At 53.5% G+C, this 24042-nt stretch overlaps 1 protein-coding gene and 1 long non-coding RNA gene across 3 annotated transcripts in view; one reads left to right on the top strand and one right to left on the bottom strand.

The window, feature by feature from the left end:
- Positions 1 to 4260: 4260 nt before the first annotated feature.
- LOC140427896 (uncharacterized) lies at positions 4261 to 8722 on the bottom strand. The gene is made up of 2 exons (XR_011948659.1): positions 8593 to 8722; positions 4261 to 6718 (listed from the first exon to the last, which is right to left on the bottom strand). It is a non-coding gene; the product is annotated as an uncharacterized lncRNA (long non-coding RNA).
- txlnba (taxilin beta a) overlaps positions 7264 to 24042 on the top strand; it is a 142399-nt gene continuing 125620 nt past the window's right edge. For both annotated transcript variants that reach the window (XM_072513719.1, XM_072513710.1), the window contains exon 1: positions 7264 to 7344. The gene's annotated coding sequence lies outside the window, so the exon portion shown is untranslated. The remainder of the gene's footprint in view (positions 7345 to 24042) is intronic.

Genomic DNA, 24042 nt, shown 5'->3' with positions numbered 1-24042 from the left:
CCGGCCATTCTTCAGGACCCACGCCGCCCGAACTTCGCGACGCACCATTTTCACTTACCTTTACTGTCATAGGTGAGCCTGCTTGGTCCTCCTCCAGGCCCAGTCATTGTCCTCATCCTCGGGGGCTAGTACGGCGCCGGAGTGCTGTGCGCTGGTCTGGCGGCGAAAGCCGGCCCCACACGGCCTGCGCGGGTACGCGAATGCGCGCCACGGTACGCAGGCCTGGCCACCAGTGGAAGCCCGCCACCCCCCCCCCGGAGCCGGCTCCCCCGACCCCACCACGACGGTCCCCGCAGCCAGAATGACGAGGTCCCGCCGGGTAGGACCACACGCGAACAGCGGCGGCGGGACTCGGCGGGCACACGGACCGTCGAGCGCGGAGAATCGCCGCGGGGGCCGCTTTCAATGCCCCCCCCCCCCGGCTGGCACCCCGGCGACCTCGCCGGCGCGATTGCCGCTGACTCGCTGGAGAATCGGCGGAGCGGCGTCGGAGCGGCGTGGCGGGAGTCGCGCGCTCCCCTGCCGATTCCCCGGCCCGGCGCGGGCTCGGAGAATCCCGCCCATGAACTTTGAATCCCGATTTGCAGTGGACCGATTAAAGAACCCACACCTCAAACAATCATCTTCACGCTGCTGTGTTCCTGTTTCAGCTTCTTCTTCGTGGGTTGGTCACCAGAGACCCTGGGGCTCACACCAGCACTGCTGGCAGCCGCAAAATGGAGGAATCTCTCTCGCGCCCAGAACACCTGACATCAGCATTCAGGGCGCGTGACCAGCTCTCTGTCGCCGCTTCCGGTGGTCGGACTGCCTCGGTAGCTCAAATAAACTGGCGCTGGATAGCGCGCTGAGGTCAGGAGGTGGCGGTCCGCCCCGCTGGCGCCTGGGCCTGCGCACTGCTTGATCGTGCACGAGTGGCGGGCAATCTCGAAGGTCCGCTGAATTCGACATTTTTAAAAGCCTGCCGCAGCCGTTGGCTGTTCCACCCGCGATCGGGAACCCCCCCCACCGAGCGCCACCACCCTCCCGAAACCTGCCCGCAACCCACCCGTGAGTTTGAAAACCTCTGAGCTATGTTGGAGCCAAGTCTTTGTGGCCCGTTGTGGCGGGGGTCGCTGCAGGAGATTCAACAGCCCAGCCAAAAATCCACTGACCTTCGGCGGGACTGGACGATCATGGCAGTGGGCGGGGTCAGAAAAGCCCCCCCCCCATGTTAATATTGAGATCCCCATGGTGGCACAGTGGTTAGCACTGATGCCTCACAGCGCCAGGTTCGCAGATTCACTTCTGGCCTTGGGTAACTGACTGCGTGGAGTTTGCACGTTCTCCTCCTGTCTGCGTGGGTTTCCTCCGGGTGCTCTGTTTTCCTCCCGCAGTCCAGGGATGTGCAGGTTAGGTGAATTGGCCATGCTAAAAACTGCCCCATGGTGTACAAGGATGGGGTTGCGGGCATGAGGCGGGGAGTGAGCCTGGGTGGAGTGCTATTCTGGAGGGTTGGTGCAGACTCAATGGGTCAAATGGCTCCCTTCTACACTGTAGGGATTTTCCGGATTTTAATGGATTAATCATGCTGCTTTAATTTAACCCTGACTCTAACATGTGTGCAAGCTTGGCACAAGTGCCTCTGATACAAAGGTGTATTTCTATTTTGAAGCTACCAATCACTCGGCCAGCACCTTCTTGCTCCTCGATGCTAACTGGTACCAACAAAGAAAGAGTTGAATTTATATATGGCACCATTTACAACCTGAGAACATCCCAAAGCACTGTGCAGCGAATGAGGTGTTCCTTTCAAAGCCCAGTAACCATAGGGATGTCGGAAATGTTGCGGCCAATTTGCACACAGCAAGCTCCCACAAGCAGCAATGTGATCATGACCAGCTAGTCTGGTTTAGCGATGTTCAAAAGCAAGGCATATTGGACTCAGGTCAGGAAAGAAGACTCCCCCGCTCATCTGGAATGGGCGGGTTGACTTATGAGGAAAGGCAGATAGGCTAGGTTGGTATCTGCTGGAGTTTAGAAGAGTAAGAGGCGACTTGATTGAAACATATAAGATCTTGAAGGATCTTGACAGTGTGGATGTGTTTCCTCCACATGGAACGGGCTGCCTGGGGAGATGGTGGGAGCAGGTACGATAGCGGCATTTAAGGGGCATCGAAACAAATATGTGAATAGGGTGGGAATGGAAGGATACGGACTCCGTAAGTGCGTACGGTTTTAGTTTAGGCAGATACCATGGTCAGCACAGGCGTGGAGGGCCGAAGGGCCTGTTCCTGTGCTGTATTGGTCTTTGTTCTTCTTTGTTCTTGCAGGAGAATCTAGAACTAGAGGTCACTGATTAAAAATAAGGGAGCCAGGCTCAGTCTGCCCCAGTTTAAGGTCGTGCACCGGGCCCACATGACGGTGGCCCGGATGAGTAAATTCTTCGGGCTGGAGGACAAGTGTGCCAGGTGCGCCGTTGGGCCTGCTAATCACGTGCACATGTTCTGGTCGTGCCCTAGACTCGGGGGAGGGGGGGGGGGGGGGGAGGTACTGGCAGGCACTCGCGGACACCATGTCCCGGGTTTTGAAAACTGGGGTTGGTAATGAGTCCTGAGGTGGCGATCTTTGGGGTGTCGGAGGACCCGGGAGTCCAGGAGGAGAAGAAGGCCGACGTCTGGGCCTTTGCTTCCCTGGTAGCCCGGCGGCGAATACTGCTGGCTTGGAGGGACTCAAAGCCCCCGAAGACTGAAGCATGGCTCTCGGACATGGCGAGCTTTCTCGGTCTAGAGAAAGTTACGTTTGCCTCGAGAGGGTCACTATCGGGGTTCGCCCGGAGGTGGCAGCCATTCATTGACTTCTTTGCGGAGAATTAATCGTCAGCAGGGGGGGGGCTAGGGTATTGTAGAGTAGGGGGTGGTTTTAGGCAGGTACTTGCGAGAATGGAGTTGTGGTTTCTACTATGCGTTACTTGCTTTTCCTTTTGTACAGTACTACACAATGTCATTGTTTTATTTGCCAAAAATACCTCAATAAAATTGCCTTGAAAAAAATAAGTAAGGGAGATCGGGGTGGCAGGTGGCGCAGTGGTTAGCACTGGGACTGCGGTGCCGAGGACCTGGGTTTGAACCCGGCCCTGGGTCACTGTCCGTGTGGAGTTTGCACGTTCTCCCCGTGTCTGCCTGGGTTTCACCCCCACAACCCAAGCAGCACGGTAGCACAGTGGTTAGCACAATTGCTTCACAGCTCCAGGGTCCCAGGTTCAATTCCGGCTTGGGTCGCTGCCTGTGCGGAGTCTGCACGTCCTCCCCGTGTGTGCGTGGGTTTCCTCCGGGTGCTCCGGTTTCCTCCCACAGTCCAAAGATGTGCAGGTTAGGTGAATTGGCCACGGTAAATTGCCCTTAGTGTCCAAAATTGCCCTTAGTGTTGGGTGGGGTTACTGGGTTATGGGGATAGGGTGGAGGTGTTGACCTTGGGTAGGGTGCTCTTTCCAAGAGCCGGTGCAGACTCGACGGGCCGAATGGCCTCCTTCTGCACTGTAAATTCTATGAATTCTATGTGCAAGTGAGGTGGATTGGCCACGCTAAATTGCCCCTTAATTGGAAAAAAAATAATTGGGAACTCTAAATATATAAGAAAAAATAAGGGAGATGAGGAGAAATATTTTCTTTCAGAGGGTCAATGAGGCCCTGGAACTCTCTTCCTCATAAGGCAGAGGAAACAAAGTCTTTGAACATTTTTAAGTCAGAAGTGGATAGATTGTTGGTAAACAAGGGGGTGAAAGGTCATCGGGGGTGAAAGGCATCATGGGTAGGCGGGGTACATCTCACCTCTGACAGTGCAGCACCCCCTCTGTGCTGACAATGCTGAAGCGGAACTGGAACCAGCAATCTTCTGCGTGAGAGCCTTTTCTCCATATCCCTGGATACCATTACCCAACTAAAATCTATCTATCTCAAGGCTTGGAAGCTTCAAGTGACCCCCAGCACGTACCAACTTCTAGCCGAGCGAGTTCAGATTTCCGCAATCCTTCAGGGGGAAACCAATGCTGTCAAGCCGAACCGTGATGAACATGTCACATTCTGACTGCCTATTTCCCGTCTCCTCTCTGTAGTCATTTGCAGTTGGTGTTTAACAAGTTATCGATGTGTTATGGGCGAGGCGTTTTCAGAACCCCAAAATGTATCATGGAGTTCAACCAACCTCTCCCTTTAATGGATTTGTTGCTTTTCCTAGCACGCGGCTTTTTCCCTAGGTGTGGGATTACAATTATGGACACGTGGGTTTTTAAACATAAAACACTGTTTATTCCATGAACTCAACTTGACATCTTAAATAAACATTGGATCTCTTAACACCCCTTACTTCAAAGATAACTCAGAAAATATTGCAACAGTAAATACTTCCTTAAAATGTTCCTTCAAACTTCCAAGAGACTTAACACCTTTAAACAGAATCACATCAGGTTAAAGGATATATATATTTTCTGTTGAATGGCAGAGATATATTAGCTTGGTTGATTTCAGCTCCAGCACCTTGCTTTCTTCTTGCAGCTCTCTGGACACACACAGACACACACAAGCTGCTTTTTAAACTGTCTTTCTCCCTTCAAGCAACTCACAGCAAACCAGAACTTCTCAAGCTGCTGTCTCAAACTGGCTTTCTCCTTTTTAATCAGCTCACAGCAAAACAGCCAGGCACTTTTAAACTGTTCTCAGCAAAACCAGCCAGGCACTTTTCAAAACTGAAACTAAAAACCTGCAAAATGGCTGACCTGAGCTGAGCTCCACCCACTCTCTGTTTTCTTAAAGGTACATTGCTTACACATCCATTTCTTAAAGGCACTCTTGCATGACAGATGGAACAAGGAGGATTTTGTGGAGTGCTGGGCAATATGGAGTCTGAACTTGGCGGCATGGTAGCACAGTGGTTAGCACTGTTGCTTCACCGCACCAGGGTCCCTTGTTCGATTCCCGGCTTGGGTCACTGTCTGTGCAGACTCTGCACGTTCTCCCCGTGCCTGCGTGGGTTTCCTCCGGTGCTCTAGTTTCCTCCCACAAGTCCTGAAAGACGTGTTTGTTAGGTGAATTGGACATTCTGAATTCTCCCTCCGTGTACCCGAACAGGCGCCGGAATGTGGCGACTGGGGGTTTTTCACAGTAACTTCATTGCAGTGTTAATGTAAGCCAACTTGTGACAATAAAGATTATTATTATTATTAGGAACCTTGTTGAAAAAAGAGACAGGTTGCTGAAGCTTTTCATCTTGCACTCGTCGGGGCAAATGCAAGAATTCCAAATTTCAAATATACTAATAATATTTGCTTATTGTCACAAGTAGGCTTCAATGAAGTTACTGTGAAAAGCCCCTAGTCGCCACATTCCGGCACCTGTTCGGGGACACAACTCACAACTAAATCACAACTATTTATACTGCAGGAGAAAAGGGTGCTCATTGGTTTGAAAGTCAACTCTTGATTGGCTGAGGTGTTGCGATGGAGAAAGTAATGGGGAACTATGGGATCCCCAAGCTCTGGTTAATTCAAAAAAAGTACAAGGCTTGAACATGTTCCCTTTGTTCGCAAAGAATGGATGGATGTCACCTCTATCAAGTGTAAATGAACCACGTTACGACCTCGACCAATAATCTACAACACATTCGAGCAATGTCACGGGTGCTGGCCCCATGCCAGGTGCGTAGGTCAAACGCTCCAGTGATCGGCTTCGAATCAAACAGCATGCTCCTTCGTTTGTTCGTAATAAACGGAGCACAGAGGGTACACAACCAGCCCAGGTTCGCAAAGCCCAAAACAAAATGTCAACTGTGAGATGTGATTTTACGATTGGACAACACTTACTGAACAATCCTGAGTGCGCTAATAGCGACACTAACAATCAATGTCGGATAATCAGTCGAGCGAATAACGTGGCTCATTTACACTTGCTAGAAGTATCATATATTCATACATTTAAGATAAACAGTCCCGTTCATGTTGTGTTTATGTGTGTATGTATATGTGTTTATATATATGTATATGCGTGTGTCTCTGAAAACCTTACAGGACCAACAGGTCATGATGAAATCCTGGAACTCCTTCCCTAACAGCACAGTGGGTGTACCTCCACCACACGGACTGCAGCGGTCCAAACCGGCAGCTCACCACCACCGCTGCAGCGATGGGCAACAAATGGTGGCCTTGCCAAAGGTGCCCACGTTGCGCAAAATAATACGTTTTAAAAATGAAAGGCTAATCGCCGACAGAGAGAGAATTTACAGAAGCTGAAACTGAACTGCACGAACAGGCAGGAATAGCCCATACGAGATAAAATCGAGGGCAACGCGATCGAAGTCAGCTCATTCAGATTCAGTTCCCAGGTGGGTTTTCCCAGGAGCAGAGGATTGCAGATGAACGGATATCATGTCCGAGCAAGTGTGAGTTGATCATGTTTTGGGGTTGTGAAAAATTGGGAAGATTCTGGGCGGGAGTGTTCGCGGTCTGAGCCAGGATAGTGGAGGAGGAGGTGGACTCGGACCCTTTGGGGGCGATATTTGGGGTCTCAGAGAAGCTGGAGCTCATGGAGAGGAGGAAGGCCTTCACCTCTCTGATTGCACGGCGGCGAATTTTGCTGGAGTGGCGGTCGGCATCGCCACCGGGGGGTAGCCCGCGAGGCTATTGTACCATTCAGCGGCTAATCCATGTCATAACTCCATCGACCTCCTTCTGTCTCTTATCCTTCAGTACCTTTGGCGAACAAAAAAATGTATGAACATCAGTTTTAAAATTAACAATTGACCTGGATTTTAATCTATCCAATGAATGGTTAGCTCACGCTATTAACTTGTCAGGCAATTAAGGAATCCAATTTTAATTGAATCTCACCAATTTATGACAAGCCCAGAAGCTTATGCTAACAGGGTGAAATAAAGTAGGGAGGAGAGGAAACTCGAAGGACCAGTTTTGCTGCAGGTTCTATTGAGCTCGATGAACTATTTCTGTGTTGTGAATTCTACGTAATGATGTTTGATCATCGATAGCCAGTTCATGTGGAATTACAGTGACATGACTGAACTGTATCTATATAGCCTCTGGGATTGATTTAGTTAGTTAACACCACCTCTCCAACCCTCCCTGGTACCAAGTTAACACTCCGAAATAAAATTTGAGAGCTCTGTTGTGGAATTAATTAAATTCTTCCCGGGGTCTCAGAAATAGTCTCTCTCCCCATGCTGCCAGGCCCTCCCCACTCGCCCACTGTTGACCTGGCTTATTTTTAGCTAGGACTAGCTCCGCGCAGCTCCCTCTCCCAGCTGTTCTGTCACTCAAGAAGGTGAGTGTCTGCTTCACGACAGCGCACAGGCCGGACAGAGGTGAGTTTGCTTCTTAATTTGCAGTGTGTGTGGGGGAAAGAAGGGGGGGGGGGGTTTAACTGTAAGAATTCAACTTCTTTCACGACAAAAGTCATGCCACCGCTGATACTCGAGGGGTCTCTGGGTGCAGGTGGGAGGGAGGTTTGTGCAGTGACCCTGTGGTGAATTCTCTGCCTGTCGTGTCTCGCACGATGGGGGAAATTTAAACCTCGTTGAGATATATTTCCCCATCGCCAAAATGCAAAGTCCCTCACTGTTTGCTTTTTTTTTTTGGGGGGGGGGGGGGAGGGGGGGGGGAGGGGGAGTGGATAGAGGCAAAAATATCCATGAAGTGATCGGTAAACGTTTTGAATCAGTGGGAATTGAGTGCAGCAATGTCAGTCAGGACGTGCAACCAACAAACTTCACCTCAAAGTTAAAACCTTGTTTCAAAGTCACCACAGAAATGATTGGTCGGGTACTGGAGAATCCAAGTTTCCGTTGGGAGATGGTCCTGTCTATCCCAAACTGAACAAAGCTTTCATTTTTATTTTTACAACCGGATCGTTGGGGAAATTAACACTTTGATTTTTTTAAAAGAAACTTTTATTTTCTCCAATTAAGGGGCAATTTAGCGTGGCCAATCCACCTACCCTGCACATCTTTTTGGGTTGTGGGGGTGAGGCCCACGCAGACATGGGGAGAATGTGCAAATTCCACACGGGCAGTGACCCAGGGCCGGGATCGAACCTGGGACCTCGGCGCTGTGAGGCAGCAGTGCTAGCCACTGCGCCACCGTGCCACCCCCGCTTTGATTATTTTAAGCTGATGCGTCCTGAGAATCATTGGGGGAGCCTGTCATCGGACTAAATTAGGAAGCTGAGAGACGTCCCCCTTGCTGCTGGGCAGCTGTCAGCTGCCAACAGATCTGAACATGCACAGAAACCTGATTGCAGCAGTAACAGAGATCTGGCGGACTCAGTGTGGGGCATCAGAGACCCATTCGCGCAGATCCACCTCTGCTTTCAAATGCCTCCATTGCCCTCCGCCTACTCCCAGACCCCAACCTCCTCCAACCCTCCAACATTGCTGCTCCTCCGCCCAGCCTGCTCTCCTCCGTATCCCCGATGTTAATCACTCCCAACAGGAGGAGAGCAGGGCCCTGAGCTCCGGAGTTAACATCGGGGATAGGGAGGAGAGCAGGGCCCTGAGCTCTGGAATTCCCACCCTACCTCTCTTTCCTACTTTGAGATATTCCTCAAAACTGACCTCTTTCACCAAGACTTTAGTTGCCTCTTCTTTTGGCTCGGTGTCTGTCAACATTCCCATGAAGAGTCAAGGTGCTATGTGAATGCAGGTCGATGCTGGGATTTCCTTCCAGAAGTAATCTAAACCTGATGTCGCTCCCATTTTAATCTGAACTGGACTGCAGCCCATGCAAACTCTTTACTGTGCTATTTTAGTATCGACTCGTGTCTGGGTTCTGTGAATCTAATATCAGCAGCAGGTCTCTCAGTCTTTCTGGTAGGTGACTCTGGCTGATCTATCTTCTCTTGCCCATTGTTGAAGAGGTTTGTGGGTCCAGTACCCAATACCTGAGGCCTTCATTTCCACTATTGTTACCTCCAGGCTCAAACTGCTCTAACGTTCTGCTTGCTGGCCTCTCACCCTCCACCTTATGTAAACATCTGTTCATTCTAACCTCTGCTGTCTGTGTCCGAACACGCACCAAGTTCCATTCACCCACTACCCCTGTGCTTGCTGGAACTCAATTTGAAAATTCTATTCACAATGGCTACTGTTAGATGTGATCCTGTGTATTGGGCAGCACTCGCTGAACAATCCTGAGTGCGCTAATTGTTATGCTGACAACCAATTCAAAATAATCAGCCAAGCTCATAGCGTAGCTCATTTCCGCTCGTTGGAAATAGCCAGATTCATTCCCAGGGACACGTTGAGCTGGATTCTCCGCACCCCGATGCCGAAATCGCGTCCGGCGCCGGGACGGAGAATCCATTTCCGCGCACGGAATCGGGACCGGTGCCAGTTCCCCGATTCTCCGCGCCCAGAAATGCAGCGTACCCGGGAAGTATGCCGCGCCGCCTATCCCCTACCAGCGGCCATTGCTTGAGGCCCGCCCCGCTATTCTCCGCCCCTGACCGGCCGAAGTCCTGACGGACCATTCATGGTCCTGCCGTATGGGATACTCGCATGGCGGCTGCGGACTCAGCCTGCGGCCGCCATGGTCAGGGGCAGGCCGATTGGAGGGCAAGGGGGGCCTCATATGGGGCCGGGCAATATTTGGGCGGGTGGTCCGGGTCGGCAGCGCGACCGATTGGGGGCACTATTTGGGAGGTCCAGCTCCGTGGTCAGAGTCCACCATGGAGCACGGCGCGGTCGCTCGAAGCCACCGCCCTGCGCATGCGCGGCCTCTGACCCGGAAGTGCGGGGGCTAAAGCTGCTAGATTCACGCCGGACCCCTGCTAGCCCCCTGCTGGGCGAGGAATATGTGGCCTTGTCACACAAGATTTTTTTTGGCGTGAAAGGCCACAGTTTTTACCACAGTTTGAGGACATAGTCACAGAAACAGAGAATCCAGCCCATTTCTTGCAAACAAAAGTAATATGATCAAGCTTTGTGCCTTTTTGAATTCCCCAGGAACTTGGGGAGTTAATAGTTCTTTATGTCTCTCTTTTCAACAATAATTCTATTGATTTTGTTCACATCTCTCCCTCCTTGGTCTCATCCCTGTGTAAATCTGTGATCTCCCGCAACCTGTAATCATTTATCTAATCCTTCCTTCACCCTACCATTGACTATCATACCCTCAGTCATCTTGATCCGAGATTCCCTCTTTAAACCTCTCTGCCACTCCAATACTTTTTCCTCCATTAAGATGCCATCTCTTTGGCCAAGCTTTTGGCCACCTGTCTTCATAATTCCACCATTGGCTCTGTGTCAAATTATGGGCTGGCTTCTCCATTCCTGAGACTAAGCGCTGACGCCGGGACAGGATTCGTGGATTTTCACGACAGCAAAACTGGCGCCGACCCTGGATCGATTCAGCGACTGCAGAGAGACTAGCGCCGGTGCCACATGGAACACAATCGATTCCAATGGGAAACGGTGCGGGATTGGCCGGGTCCGTGATTGACACTCGGGAGGCTGACAAGCTGCAGCCGCACATACACATTACCCTCCCCACACACACCATCCCAGCCAACAAGATGGCACTGGCTGGCACGCCCATACAGCTGATGGGTTGGCAGGGGCCAGAGGGCACCAAGGGGAGTGCCCTAGGAGAACACCCCGGTACCAGCGGGCAGTCAGTGGCATGCGCAGCTGCATGGCTGTCCTTGCCGGCTGTGACAATGGCGTTCTGCGCCCGTCCACCCCGACCCCACAGCCCACCTCCTAGCCACCCTCCACGACTCCACCCAGCCCTGGCAGAAGCCCCCGGCTAATGACTTAACTGTCAGCAAACTATGGCGATGTTGGACACTTTCCGTGCCCCCTCTCTCTCTCCCTCAGGAGCCACCACGCCGGTTTTGCGATATTTAAAAACACAAGTGAAGCGCGGCGTCGGGAACTCTGCCCGTCGGAGGCGGAGAATCGTGGAGGCCCCGGCGAATACTGGGTCGGGCCCACTAATGATATGCAAAGAACGTACTGTCCGTGCGTTCTAGTACGCATTGTCGCCGCTGTCGCGGTGACGGAGAATTGCGATTTGCCATCAAATCGGCGCCCGCCACGATTTTGGTGTCAGAACCTATTCTCCGCTCAATCGCGTTCCGCGATTTCACCGTCAGCCAACGGAAAATGCCGCCCTAAGTTCCTTCGGACGACCTCAAAGGCGCTTTATAAATGCAAGCTGTTGTTGATCAAATAACCTGGGCTGGTACCTCAGTGCAGCGCTGCCCTTTGCACAGGTTAAACTCAGGCTCAAAGGTGGATGTAAAAGATCCCACTGCACTCCCCAAAGGAGAGCAGGGATTTTGCCCAACACCTGTCCAATATTTGTCCCTCAACCAACCTCACACCAACAAACCGATGAGACAGTTATCCCCGACTGTGGCACCCCGCCAGGCAAAACCGGGGTACATCCTGGGGCGATGGATACACGGGTAAATGTAATGTTTAAATATAAAGACAGAGCCAGCAGGTTAACTCTGCTCCTCACAATTCCGCCATTTTGCGTTTCACGTTGGCGTGAAGTCTCCAAACACACTGAATTCTGGGGAGAAATGAAGAGACGTTCAAACTTGGGGATGCAATTTGGTCCTCTTTGCACTTGGCCAAGGAAGTAGGTTTAAAAGAGCGACTTAGAGGAGGGAAAGGCGGAGAGGTGTTGGGAGGGAATTCCAGATCTCCAGATAGTCTCTCTCTCGCCCAACAGGAGGTACGACAGCGCTTTATGGCCAACAACCTACTTTTGAAGTGCAGTGACTGGTGTTGTAATGTAGGAAACCCAGCAGCCAATTTGTGCACAGCAAGATCCCACACGCAGCAATGCGCTCGTGGCCAGATTGTCTACTTTTGCGATGTTGATTGGCACAGGGAGAACTCCCCTGCTCTTCTTCGAAATGGTGCCACGGAACCATGTACACCCCCCCTGAGAGGGACAGAGCGGGCCTTCTCTGACCTGAAAGCTAGCACCACATTCCCTCAGTACTGTACTGGAGTGTCAGCCTTGATTTCTGTGCTTAATACTGGAGTGGGACTTCAACCCTGTGAGTGAACTGGGCTGAGTGCAGTCACGGGGCACCATAAGAGGAGCAGAGACTGCTGGTTGAAGGTAGTTTGCACATGCCTGTCTACATATTCACACACGCAGAATGAACGAGCAGAGAAGTTACTGAGGGTAGACCGGTAACTGCCTTTATCATCGCCAGACACAACAGAGCTGTGATGATATGAGAACTATCATCTGTGTATATAATATAGTAACCAAACCGTATGTAAACATTCGTGCCTGTATGGATAGTTAGTATTCTAGCATCCGACCACAGGTGGCGTGGCGACAGGAGAAGGTTACTGGAAGATGGCCACATGGTGAGACAGGACGCATTCTAGCATCTGACCAACAGGTGGCGTGATGACAGGAGAAGGTCACTGGAAGGTGGCCACACGGTGAGACAGGGCGCATTCTAGCATCCGACCACAGGTGGCGTAGCTACAGGAGAAGGTCACTGGAAGGTGGCCACATGGTGAGACAGGACGCATTCTAGCATCCGACCACAGGTGGCGTAGCTACAGAAGAAGGTCACTGGAAGACACCCACATGTGGGAAACGTATTCTCCTGGACAGCACAGAGAGACACACAAGCTGGACAGAGGCACAGACTGCAGTCACTTATTGAGCAACTCCTGAGTCAACAGTAATTAATAATAGTTAATCACAGCTGTTTGTATTTAACCGTTGTATCCAACTTTAATCTCAGTAAACATCATGGAAGCCCTTTAGTGTTTTAATTAATTAATAAACAGTTTTGTTCATTTACAAAGCCGGATGTCCTCCGATCACTTCAACTACAAAGACCTCGGCATTCATACATACCGAGAACATGACAAGGGCCGGGATGGTTTCCAGGATCTTGACCGGCTGGGGCGCTAAGCCAGGGTCCGACACAGGAATGGAGAGGCTGGGAGGGAACCATGGGCTCCACTGTCCTGACTCCTGTCCCAGCAACACTGACCGACAGGTTACCGAGGAGCAGGGAGAAAGCCGTGACCGACCTGGCTGGCTACCCCCGAGCCCATTCGGCTCCGGAAACAATTGCGGGTGCACAAGGCGGACCCGTTGGTCGAAAGAGTCCACTCTTTCGCAGTACGCGCATGTGGAGTATCCCGACGGCCGACAGGACACGGTCTCCCTCCGGGACCTGGCACCCGCCGGATCAAGGCCACACCCCCCAGCACCAGCCCCCCCCCCCCCCCCCACCCTCGACACCCACTGCCCCCAGCAATGACGCACCCACAGCTCAGCGGACAGGGACCCCCTCCACCGGCCTGGCCCCCGCTAGCTCCAACTAGGGGTACGGACACAGAAACAAGATCATCGCTCCCGGAGTCATGGACGACCACCGCTCCGACAAGAATATCGCTCCCGGAGTCACGGACAACCACCGTTCCGACGTCACCTACCGCTCTGACGTCACCGGCACCACTACGCAGGTCAAGCAGGACATCGCGGGCGCCCACTCAACCGATTGAATCGATGTGATCTACGGGTGGACTTCTGGCTGCGGATGGACTCTTGTGATATTTTTGTTCTTTAACTGTTCACCCATTTTTTCCCCTGATTATTGCACACTGGACATAGTTATTGTTCTGTTCTCCTCTTGAACAGTGGTTACGGGTCAGTGGGCAGCCATCGATGCAACGGCACAGTGTAAACATCTCTAGTCATACTACCAGCCTCACGTACTCACGGGACACCCCCCCCCCCCTCCCCCCCCCCGCTTCCTTTTCAACAAGAGGTGAATGTGGTAGTATGACTGGGGGTATTACGGTACCTTCAGAGGTGAGCTGCCACTGGTGCAGAGGACTCGCTGCCCATTGGCCCAGGTAAGTCATGTACCTCTCAGGATATAAGAACCCGTGTTCCCCGGCAGTCGGCCATTCTTCTGTACGTCTGCTGTCGGGCACACATCTTGTGTATTAAAGCCTTTTGTTTGCATCGCGTCTTCGCCTTGTGTCCAATTGATCGCTCGGGGCGTGTGACGAGCGCGGGGGGGGGGGGGGGTGGGTGGGGGGGGGGGGACCCGCCGTCGCTACTCGGGAACCGCTGCAAACCGCCTTGGACTGGCCAACAGTCGCGTCATGGCCCTTTTTGCCGCAGCCTTTACAGGTCGCGGCGCGGGCCGGGCAGCGCTGGCGGGGGGTGCTTGGCCTGGCCGCAGAAATAGCAGCGGTGCCCCGTGGGTTTATCGGGGCGCCCCGCGGCGCAGGCCTGGGGGGGGGGGGGTCAGAGTCTGCGGAGGCGAGAGGGGTCGTGTTCCATGCTGCCCAGGGAGCCGCCGCGCGGTCGGGAGCGTCCGCGCGGGCGTTGCGGTTTGCGATATCGAGAGAGGAGGCCGGGGCCCGCGCCTCAGCGAGGCTTAAAGTTTCCTTCTCCAAGAGACTCTGGCGGATCTGGGTTGATTGAATACCCGCCACGAAAGCATCTCGAATTAAAAGTTCGGTGTGCTCCACCGCAGAAACTTGTGGACAGGCGCAGTTCCTCCCCAGAACAAGGGGGGCCTGGTAGAATTCATCTACGGACTCACCGGGGAATTGCTGTCTCGTGGCCAGCAAGTGACGTGCGTAAACCTGGTTCACCGGCCGGATGGAATGTCCTTTTACTAAGTCCATCGCTGCGTCAAAGTCTGGTTCGTCCTCTGTGTGTACACGGCAGAGCCCACGCACGAGTGGAGGAGATGACGTTTTTGTTCCCTCGACAGGCGGCTTTCGGCTGTGCTTAAATAACTTAAAACGCGCCAGCCAGTGTTTAAATGCAGCTGTTGCATTTGCTGCGTGCGGGCGGAGTCGAAGGCACTCCGGCTTGATACGAAGCTCCACCTTTTTAAAACTTGTGTATTAAATTGATGCACCATCAATTGGACACGAGGCGAAGACTCGATCCAAACGAAAGGCTTTAATACACAAGATGTGTGCCCGACAGCAGACGTACAGAAGAATGGCCGACTGCCGGGGAACACGGGTTCTTATATCCTGAGAGGCACATGACTTACCTGGGCCAATGGGCAGCGAGTCCTCTGCACCAATGGCAGCTCACCTCTGAAGGTACCGTAATACCCCCAGTCATACTACCACAAGCCGGATCCATGATACTCAGTGACACCCGCTCGTCCCAGTTGTGAAGAATGAGCCCCACCCCCAATGGCCAGGAACCGCAACCCCAACATCGCCGAGCTTGCAGCCCGATAATCCGGCGAGAAGAGGCAACCAGGCGTCCGTGTGTGGAACATTCCGGCTCCTGCTCAGATAGCGTCACTGAATCACCAGGCACTTAAACTAAATAAGGCAAAGTCTCGTGCTCGCAACGTCCTGCTAAATTCCTTTCTCCCCCCCCCCCCACAAGATTCTTGCTTTAAAATAGTCCCAGTTTCACTCATAAATCCTTCACTCCTGCCGACCTCTCCCTGAACAAGACCAGTCAGAGTTGGCGAACTCAGTGGAGATCTTAGTGGGCTGGAGGAGGTGACAGATATTAGGAAGGGGGTGAAGCAGGGGGCCGAGAAGACAGGCCGAGATGCCCTAGAAACACGATAGGTGACAGAAGCACCTCTTATTAAAGCACCCCCTCATAAGAAAAAATAGAGTAAAACGGGGAGATACCAATGCGGGCCCGAACTGTTGTTTTGCACTGTTGTACGTTAAATTGAGGCCCGAGGCCCAGCTCCAAGTGAAGCTTAAGGCCCCCGGCTCCCGGAATGTGCCATCTATTTTGGAAACCATCTCAGCCCAGTTGTGTCTGGCGACGATAAAGGTAGATACAGATCTACCCTCAGTAAATAGCCTGGCATTAAAATTATTGCTGTGTAGATTTTGCAAGCGGGCCACCGATATCGGTGAAACTGAAGTGGCTGCTCTGGGCCTGGCACGACTCTCAACCTGCCTAGAAGTAACCCAAAAGGAAGATAAATGTAGAGAGGTGGGGGGAGGGGGGGTGAAGAGATGGTAAAGAAAACAAGCTGCGTTTCCCCGAGTCATATTATGTAAAACACATGGGTGGAATTTGTGAGGCAGTCTTATCCTGCTTTTTTCTTACTCCTTTGTCCCCTGACTCTCTGGTCGCCATGGAGACAGTGACAGATAGCAGCCTTTGTGATTGAATTGTTTGACCTTAAAAGATGGAAAGGAACTTGCATTGATAAAACCTCGATCGCGAGCGCATCGCTCAGGAAAGTCCCAAAGCACTACATATGGATTCATAGAATCATAGAGCAACAAAAGGGAGCCATTTGGTGTATTGTGACTATTCTGGCCCTTTGAAAGAGTTATCCAATTTATCTCACCCCACCCCATTCCCCCTCCCCAATTCTTTCCCTCTTAGTCACTCAAGTATTTGTATTTTTCTCTCGTGCAAGTTACTATTGAATCTGCTTCCATTAACCTTTCATGCAATATATTCCACATCACAACAGTTTGTTGTGTACAATATGTCGTCTCTGGTTCCATTGCCAATTGCCTTAAATCGGCCCCCATGGTGACCAACCCTTCTGTCACTCGAATCTGCACCGTCTTATTTTCTCTACCCAAACCGTTCAAGATTTTGAGCATCTCGATCAAATCTCGCCTCAACCACCCCAACTTTAAGGAGAACAATCCCATCTTCTCCAATCTCCACAGAGCTGAAGTCCCTCATCCCAGCAGCCATTCTAGTAAATCTCCATTGCACCTTCTCAAGGCCCTTGACATCCTTCCCAAAGTTCCCAGACGGACCACAATGCTTCCAGCTGAGGCATCACAATTCAACCCCATCTTTCACCCACATCCGCACATACCCACACACACCCACACAGCCACACCCACACACCCACACACACCCACACACACACACACACACACATCCACACACACACACACACAACCCACACACAACACACATACACACACACACACCCACACACACATCCACACACACCCACACCCACAGCCCACATCCACACACACACACACACACAACCCACACACACACAACCCACACCCACGCACACACATCCACACACAACACACAACACACCCACACCCACACACACACACACACACACACCCACACACACATCCACACACAGCCACACCCACACACACCCACACCCCCACACACACATCCACACACACACACACACAACCCACACACAACACACATACACACACACACACACACACACACATCCACACACACCCACACCCACAACCCACATCCACACACACACACACACAACCCACACACAACCCACACACACACAACCCACACCCACGCACACACACATCCACACACAACACACCCACACACACACACACACACATCTACACACACACAGACACGCACAGACACACACACACCCACACACACACACACCCACACCCACACACACACAACCCACGCACACACACATCCACACACACACACACATCCACAACCCACACCCATACACATCCACACACACAAACACACAACACACACACACACAACCCACACCCACACATCCACACACACACACCCACACACACACACACACAGACACACACACACCCACACACAAACACACAACACACACACACACACAACCCACACCCACACCCATACACATCCACACACACCCACACACAAACACACAACACACACACACACAACCCACACCCACACCCATTCACATCCACACACACACACCCACACACACACAGACACACACACGCACAGACACACACCCACACACACACACCCACACCCACACCCACACCCACACCCACACCCACACACACACAGACATACACACGCACAGACACACACACACACACACACACACCCACACCCACACACACACACACACACACACACACCCACACCCACACCCACACACACACACACCCACACACACACACACACCCACACCCACACACACACGCTGCTTTGTCCTGGATGGTGTTGAGCTTAGACCAGAGAACAATACAGCACATTTACATTTCCAAATAAGGGGAAATATGGCGTGGCCAATCCACCTACCCTGCACATCCTTTGGGTTGTGGGGGTGAGATCCACACAGACCAGGGGAGAATGAGCAAACTGCGCACGGACAGTGGCCCAGGCCCAAGATCGCACTGGAGTCCTTGGGCACCGTGAGGCAGCAGAGCCAACCACTGCACCACCGTGCCGCACGCCCTATGTTGAGCCTCTTGAGCGTTGTTGGAGCCGTATTCACCCAGGCAAGTGGAGAGAACTCATCACATTCCTGACTTGTACCCCGGCTTCGGGGAGTCAGGAGGGGAGTTACTCACAGCAGGATTCCCAGCTTCTGATCTCGTCTTGTAGTCCCAATATTTATTTGGCTGGTCCAGTTAAATCTCTGCTCAGTTTTGACCCCCAGGATGCTGAAGTGGGCGATTCAGCGATGGTAATGCCATTGAATGTCATGGGGCGATGGTTCGACTCTTGTTGCAGATGGTAATTGTCTGGTACTTGGGTGGTCCGAAGTTTATTTGTCACTTAACAGCCCGGACCTGAATGTTGTCCAGGTCTTGTTGCATGCAGGCACTGATTCCTCCAGTATCTGAGGAGTCATGAATGGTGCTGGACATTATGCAATCATCAGAGAACATCACCTTATAATGGAGGGCAGGTGACTGATGAAGCAGTTGAAGATGGTTGGGCCTAGGGAGACTCCCCTGTATGGACTCCTGCAGTGATGTCCTGGGACTGAGATGATTGACCTCCAACCAGCACAGCCATCATTCTTTGTGTTGATCTGACTCACAGCAGGAGCTTTCCCCGATTCCCATTGACTCCATTTTGACCGGGGCATTTGTTGCCTCATTTGGTCAAATGGTGCCCGATGGGAAGGGTAGCCATTCTTGCTTGACCTCTGGGTCAAAGGGTGCCTGATGGGAAGGGTAGCCACTCTCGCATGACCTCTGGCTCAAAGGTGTTGCTATATTTATCTGGTTATAAATATGGCGGTCAATATGGTCGTCTTCCTTAATCCTAATTATGTTTGCTTTAGAGTCGCCAGGTATCTCTCGATACCGCCACAAGGTTCAAACCCAAATACTGATCAAAGAGCCAATACACCAGTTAGTTAGTTCAAAGTCAATACTATTTATTTACACACACAGTAAGATCTACTCATGCACAACAGTACTACAATCTAAACTATCTCTAACGCTAACGCCTATACTTAACTTCGGGCGCCCACTTAGTCAGAGGAACAATGGCCGTTGTTCGCATCTGAGGCTGTTGGGTTCGAAGATACACAGGAGAACAGCTAAGGTCGTCCGTCTGGTAGCGAGCGTTGACCTTGAACTTACTTGCTTCTGGTGATGCTGATGGATGGGTCTCTCCACTGTGAGAGCCAAGTCCAAGAGAGCGAATCTCTCGTGGGGGTTCCTTCTCACACTTGGAGGAGCTTCGCGCATTTTTAGGCGGGCCTTAAACTGGGTCCCAATTAATTGGGCCGCTTCTCGATCACTGGTATTGATCTTGACCAATAAAGGGGTGGGTGCCCTGATGGCTGGGCGTGTCTTAGGTGGCCGTTGGCCTTGCTTTGTTTGTGCTTTTCAGTTGGGGAACTGGCGCCAGGATGTCTGCAATAGTATCCATTACCTGAGTGTCATTCCTTTGTTTCCTGGAGATGGGCCATCAATATGCTAATCGACCCATAGTTTCAATTCCGTCTGGGAACTGTTTCCCAAATATATATTCAGGCTCCTTGCCTGCTTGTTTTCGAGCATTGTCCACAGTTCCCTCTATCTTTGCGAGCGTCCATTTTGTATTTGAAAGTGGCCATCCCAGATGGCTACAAAGGGTGCCTGATGGGAAGGGTAGCCACACTCGCATGACTTCTGGGTCAAAGGGTGCCTGATGGGAAGGGTAGCCACTCTCGCTTGACCTCTGGGTCAAAGGGTGCCTGATGGGAAGGGTAGCTACTCTCGCATGACCTCTGGGTCAAAGGGTGCCTGATGAGAAGGGTAGCCACTCTTGCTTGACCTGTGGATTGTAGCTCCAGCTTCCAAAATTTGCACCACGGCAGTAATGAGGTCGGAAGCTGAGTGCTTCTGGCAGAACCCAAAGTAGTCCTAGGTGAGCAGGTAATGATTAACATCATTGAATCTTCTGATCGGTTTAGTTTTCCACAGCTACGAGCTCTCCAGCCTTGATCTGTTTCTCAAACGTATTGCTACCTTCGAATATAGATTTTAAATCGGATGTTTCATGATGTTTATAATATAATATTCTTTATTGCCACAAGTAGGCTTACATTCACACTGCAATGAAGTTACTGTGAAAATCCCCTAGTCGCCACATTCCGGCGCCTGTTCGGGTACACTGAGGGAGAATTCAGAATGTCCAGTTCACACAACAAGCACATCTTTTGGGACTTGTGGGAGGAAACCGGGGGCGAAATTCTCCGGAAACGGCGCGATGTCCGCCGACTGGCGCCCAAAATGGCGCAAATCAGACGGGCATCGCGCCGCCCCAAAGGTGCGGAATGCTCTGCATCTTTGGGGGCCGAGCCCAACCTTGAGGGGCTAGGCTGGCGCCGGACGAATTTCCGCCCCGCCAGCTGGCGTAAAGGCCTTTGGTGCCCCGCCAGCTGGCGCGGAAATGACATCTCCGGGCGGCGCATGCACGGGAGCGTCAGCGGCCGCTGACAGTTTCCCACGCATGCGCAGTGGAGGGAGTCTCTTCTGCCTCCGCCAAGGTGGAGACCGTGGCGGAGGCGGAAGGGAAAGAGTGCCCCCACGGCACAGGCCCGCCCGTGGATCGGTGGGCCCCGATCACGGGCCAGGCCACCGTGGGGGCACCCCCCGGGGCCAGATCGGCCCGCGCCCCCCCCAGGACCCCGGAGCCCGCCCGCGCCGCCTTGTCCCGCCGGTAAGGTAGGTGGTTTAATTTACGCCGGCGGGACAGGCATTTTAGCGGCGGGACTTCAGCCCATCCGGGCCGGAGAATCGCGGCGGGGGGTGCCCGCCAACCGGTGCGGCGCGATTCCCGCCCCCGCCGAATCTCCGGTGCCGGAGACTTCAGCAACCGGCGGGGGCGGGATTCACGCCAGCCCCCGGCGATTCTCCGACCCGGCGGGGGGTCGGAGAATCTCGCCCCCCGGAGCACCCGGAGGAAACCCACGCCGACACGGGGAGAATGTGCAGACTCCGCGCAGACAGTGACCCAAGCCGGGAATCGAACCTGGGACTCTGGAGCTGTGAAGCAACAGTGCTAACCACTGTGTTACCGTGTCACCCTCTATCAATGCAAGCTGTTATTGTTGCCTTTAGACTGGGGGAAAAGTAGTTTTTTTGGTGAGTAATGTAACGGACTGAACACCAGGCGCTCAACTGCTGCCCAAACCACAAGACCACAAGAAATGGGAGCAGGAATCGAGTGTGTGGCCTGTCGAGTTTGCTCGGCCATCAGAATGGTCAGGGCTGATCTTGTCCATCGCTAGCCATTCCTTTGTTTCATTCAGACCTGACTCTTCCATTGCTGGCTTCCCAACTTCTCTCAATTCCATTACTCAATACCCTGCCCGAAAACTTTGACAGGATTCAGCGCGGAATCATGTTAGCTTGTACTCAGCTGAGAAACGCGGTATGTTCTAAAGCGTTCTTAAGTCAAAAGAAGTCATCAATATGCTGGAAACCACGTAAACTGCAACATTTATCTGCTCAGAATTGTAGAAACCACGGGCTGGATTCTCCGTAGCCCAACGCCGAAATCGTGATCGGCGATCGGGCGGAGAGTGGATTCCGACACCGGCCGTGCTCCGCCCCCTCCTATCCGGTGTCATCGTGACGTGCGGCGCACGCCATTTCACCGCAATTGGCGCATCTTCGGCCGGCCCACCCGCCATGCTCCGCCCCCGATGGGCCGAGTTTCCGACGGCGCGGGCCTTGTGTGGTCTCAGCGGTCGGGAACCCGGAGTGCCGTATGCGGACAGTGTTCTTCACTGCCACAATCGTCCAGGATCCATGCCGCTGGCTGGGGGGGGGGCTTCTGCTAGGGCTGGGGGGACTGTTGGGGGGTGGGCCAGTGGGTGGGCTGTGGGATCGCGGTTGGTGGGTTAGGGTTCTAGCACGGCCGATGCCATGCACGGCAGTGTTCTTCAAACTTTTTTTTACGGGGACCCATTTTGACCAACCGGCCAACTTTCGGGACCCAACCCAGCCGACCTTCGCGACCCACGCCGGCCGACCTTCGCGACCCACGCCAGCCGACCTTCAGGACCCAACCCGGCCGATCTTCGCGACCCACGCCGGCCGACCTTCGCGACCCACGCCAGCCGACCTTCGCGACCCACGCCGGCCGACCTTCGCGACCCACGCCGGCCGACCTTCAGGACCCAACCCGGCCGACCTTCGCGACCCACGCCGGCCGACCTTCGCGACCCACGCCAAGCCGACCTTCGCGACCCACGCCGGCCGACCTTCGCGACCCACGCCGGCCGACCTTCGCGACCCACGCCAAGCCGACCTTCGCGACCCACCATTTTCTCTTACCTTATTTGCTGCTGGCAAAAATGGAGGAAATGGTTTTGGGTCCCTTTGGCCCTCGTACACGCTCCTCCAATGGAACCTGTTGGATGAAGGTGAAGCCCTCCGGTGTCGGAAAGTATGGAGTCTCCATCTGTCCAAAGTTCTGCATTTTTTTCCGTAAAATTTTATTAAATAAACCCTCCCCCGAACTTGTAAAAAAAAAGAATAAAATAAATGAAAAAAAAATTAAATGAATAAAATAAATGAATAAAACCCCCCCGAACTTGTAAAACAAAAAGCTGCGACCGTGTAAAAAAATAGCGGCAGCACTGCACATGCTCACCGATGATCGTGCGCGCACGCAGGCCGATGATCGTGCACGCACGCAGGCCGATGATCGTGCGCATGCTGGCCGGTGATCGTGCGCACGCTGGCCGGTGATCGTGCGCACGCTGGCCGGTGATCGTGCGCGCATGCAGGCCGATGATCGTGCGCACGCTGGCCGATGATCGTGCGCATGCTGGCCAGTGATCGTGCGCGCATGCTGGCCGATGATCGTGCACGCACGCAGGCCGATGATCGTGCGCATGCTGGCCGATGATCGTGCGCATGCTGGCCGGTGATCGTGCGCACGCTGGCCGGTGATCGTGCGCGCATGCTGGCCGGTGATCGTGCGCGCATGCTGGCCAATGATCGTGCGCGCATGCTGGCCGATGATCGTGCGCATGCTGGCCGGTGATCGTGCGCATGCTGGCCGGTGATCGTGCGCGCATGCTGGCCGGTGATCGTGCGCATGCTGGCCGGTGATCGTGCGCATGCTGGCCGGTGATCGTGCGCGCATGCTGGCCGGTGATCGTGTGCGCATGCTGGCCGGTGATCGTGCGCATGCTGGCCGATGATCGTGCGCACGCTGGCCGGTGATCGTGCGCACGCTGGCCGATGATCGTGCGCGCATGCTGGCCAGTGATCGTGCGCGCATGCTGGCCGGTGATCGTGCGCGCATGCTGGCCGATGATCGTGCGCGCATGCTGGCCGGTGATCGTGCGCGCGCTGGCCGATGATCGTGCGCATGCTGGCCGGTGATCGTGCGCGCATGCTGGCCGATGATCGTGCGCATGCTGGCCAGTGATCGTGCGCGCATGCTGGCCGGTGATCGTGCGCGCATGCTGGCCGATGATCGTGCGCGCATGCTGGCCGGTGATCGTGCGCGCGCTGGCCGATGATCGTGCGCATGCTGGCCGGTGATCGTGCGCGCATGCTGGCCGATGATCGCGCGCATGCTGGCCAATGATCGTGCGCATGCTGGCCGGTGATCGTGCGCGCATGCTGGCCGATGATCGTGCGCATGCTGGCCGATGATCGTGCGCGCATGCTGGCCGGTGATCGTGCGCACGCTGGCCGGTGATCGTGCGCATGCTGGCCAGTGATCGTGCGCATGCTGGCCGGTGATCGTGCGCGCATGCTGGCCGGTGATCGTGCGCACGCTGGCCGGTGATCGTGCGCATGCTGGCCAGTGATCGTGCG

Source organism: Scyliorhinus torazame, chromosome 1 (assembly GCF_047496885.1).
Source record: "Scyliorhinus torazame isolate Kashiwa2021f chromosome 1, sScyTor2.1, whole genome shotgun sequence".
Lineage (NCBI taxonomy): Eukaryota > Metazoa > Chordata > Chondrichthyes > Carcharhiniformes > Scyliorhinidae > Scyliorhinus > Scyliorhinus torazame.
This window is presented reverse-complemented; position numbering and strand designations above follow the sequence as displayed.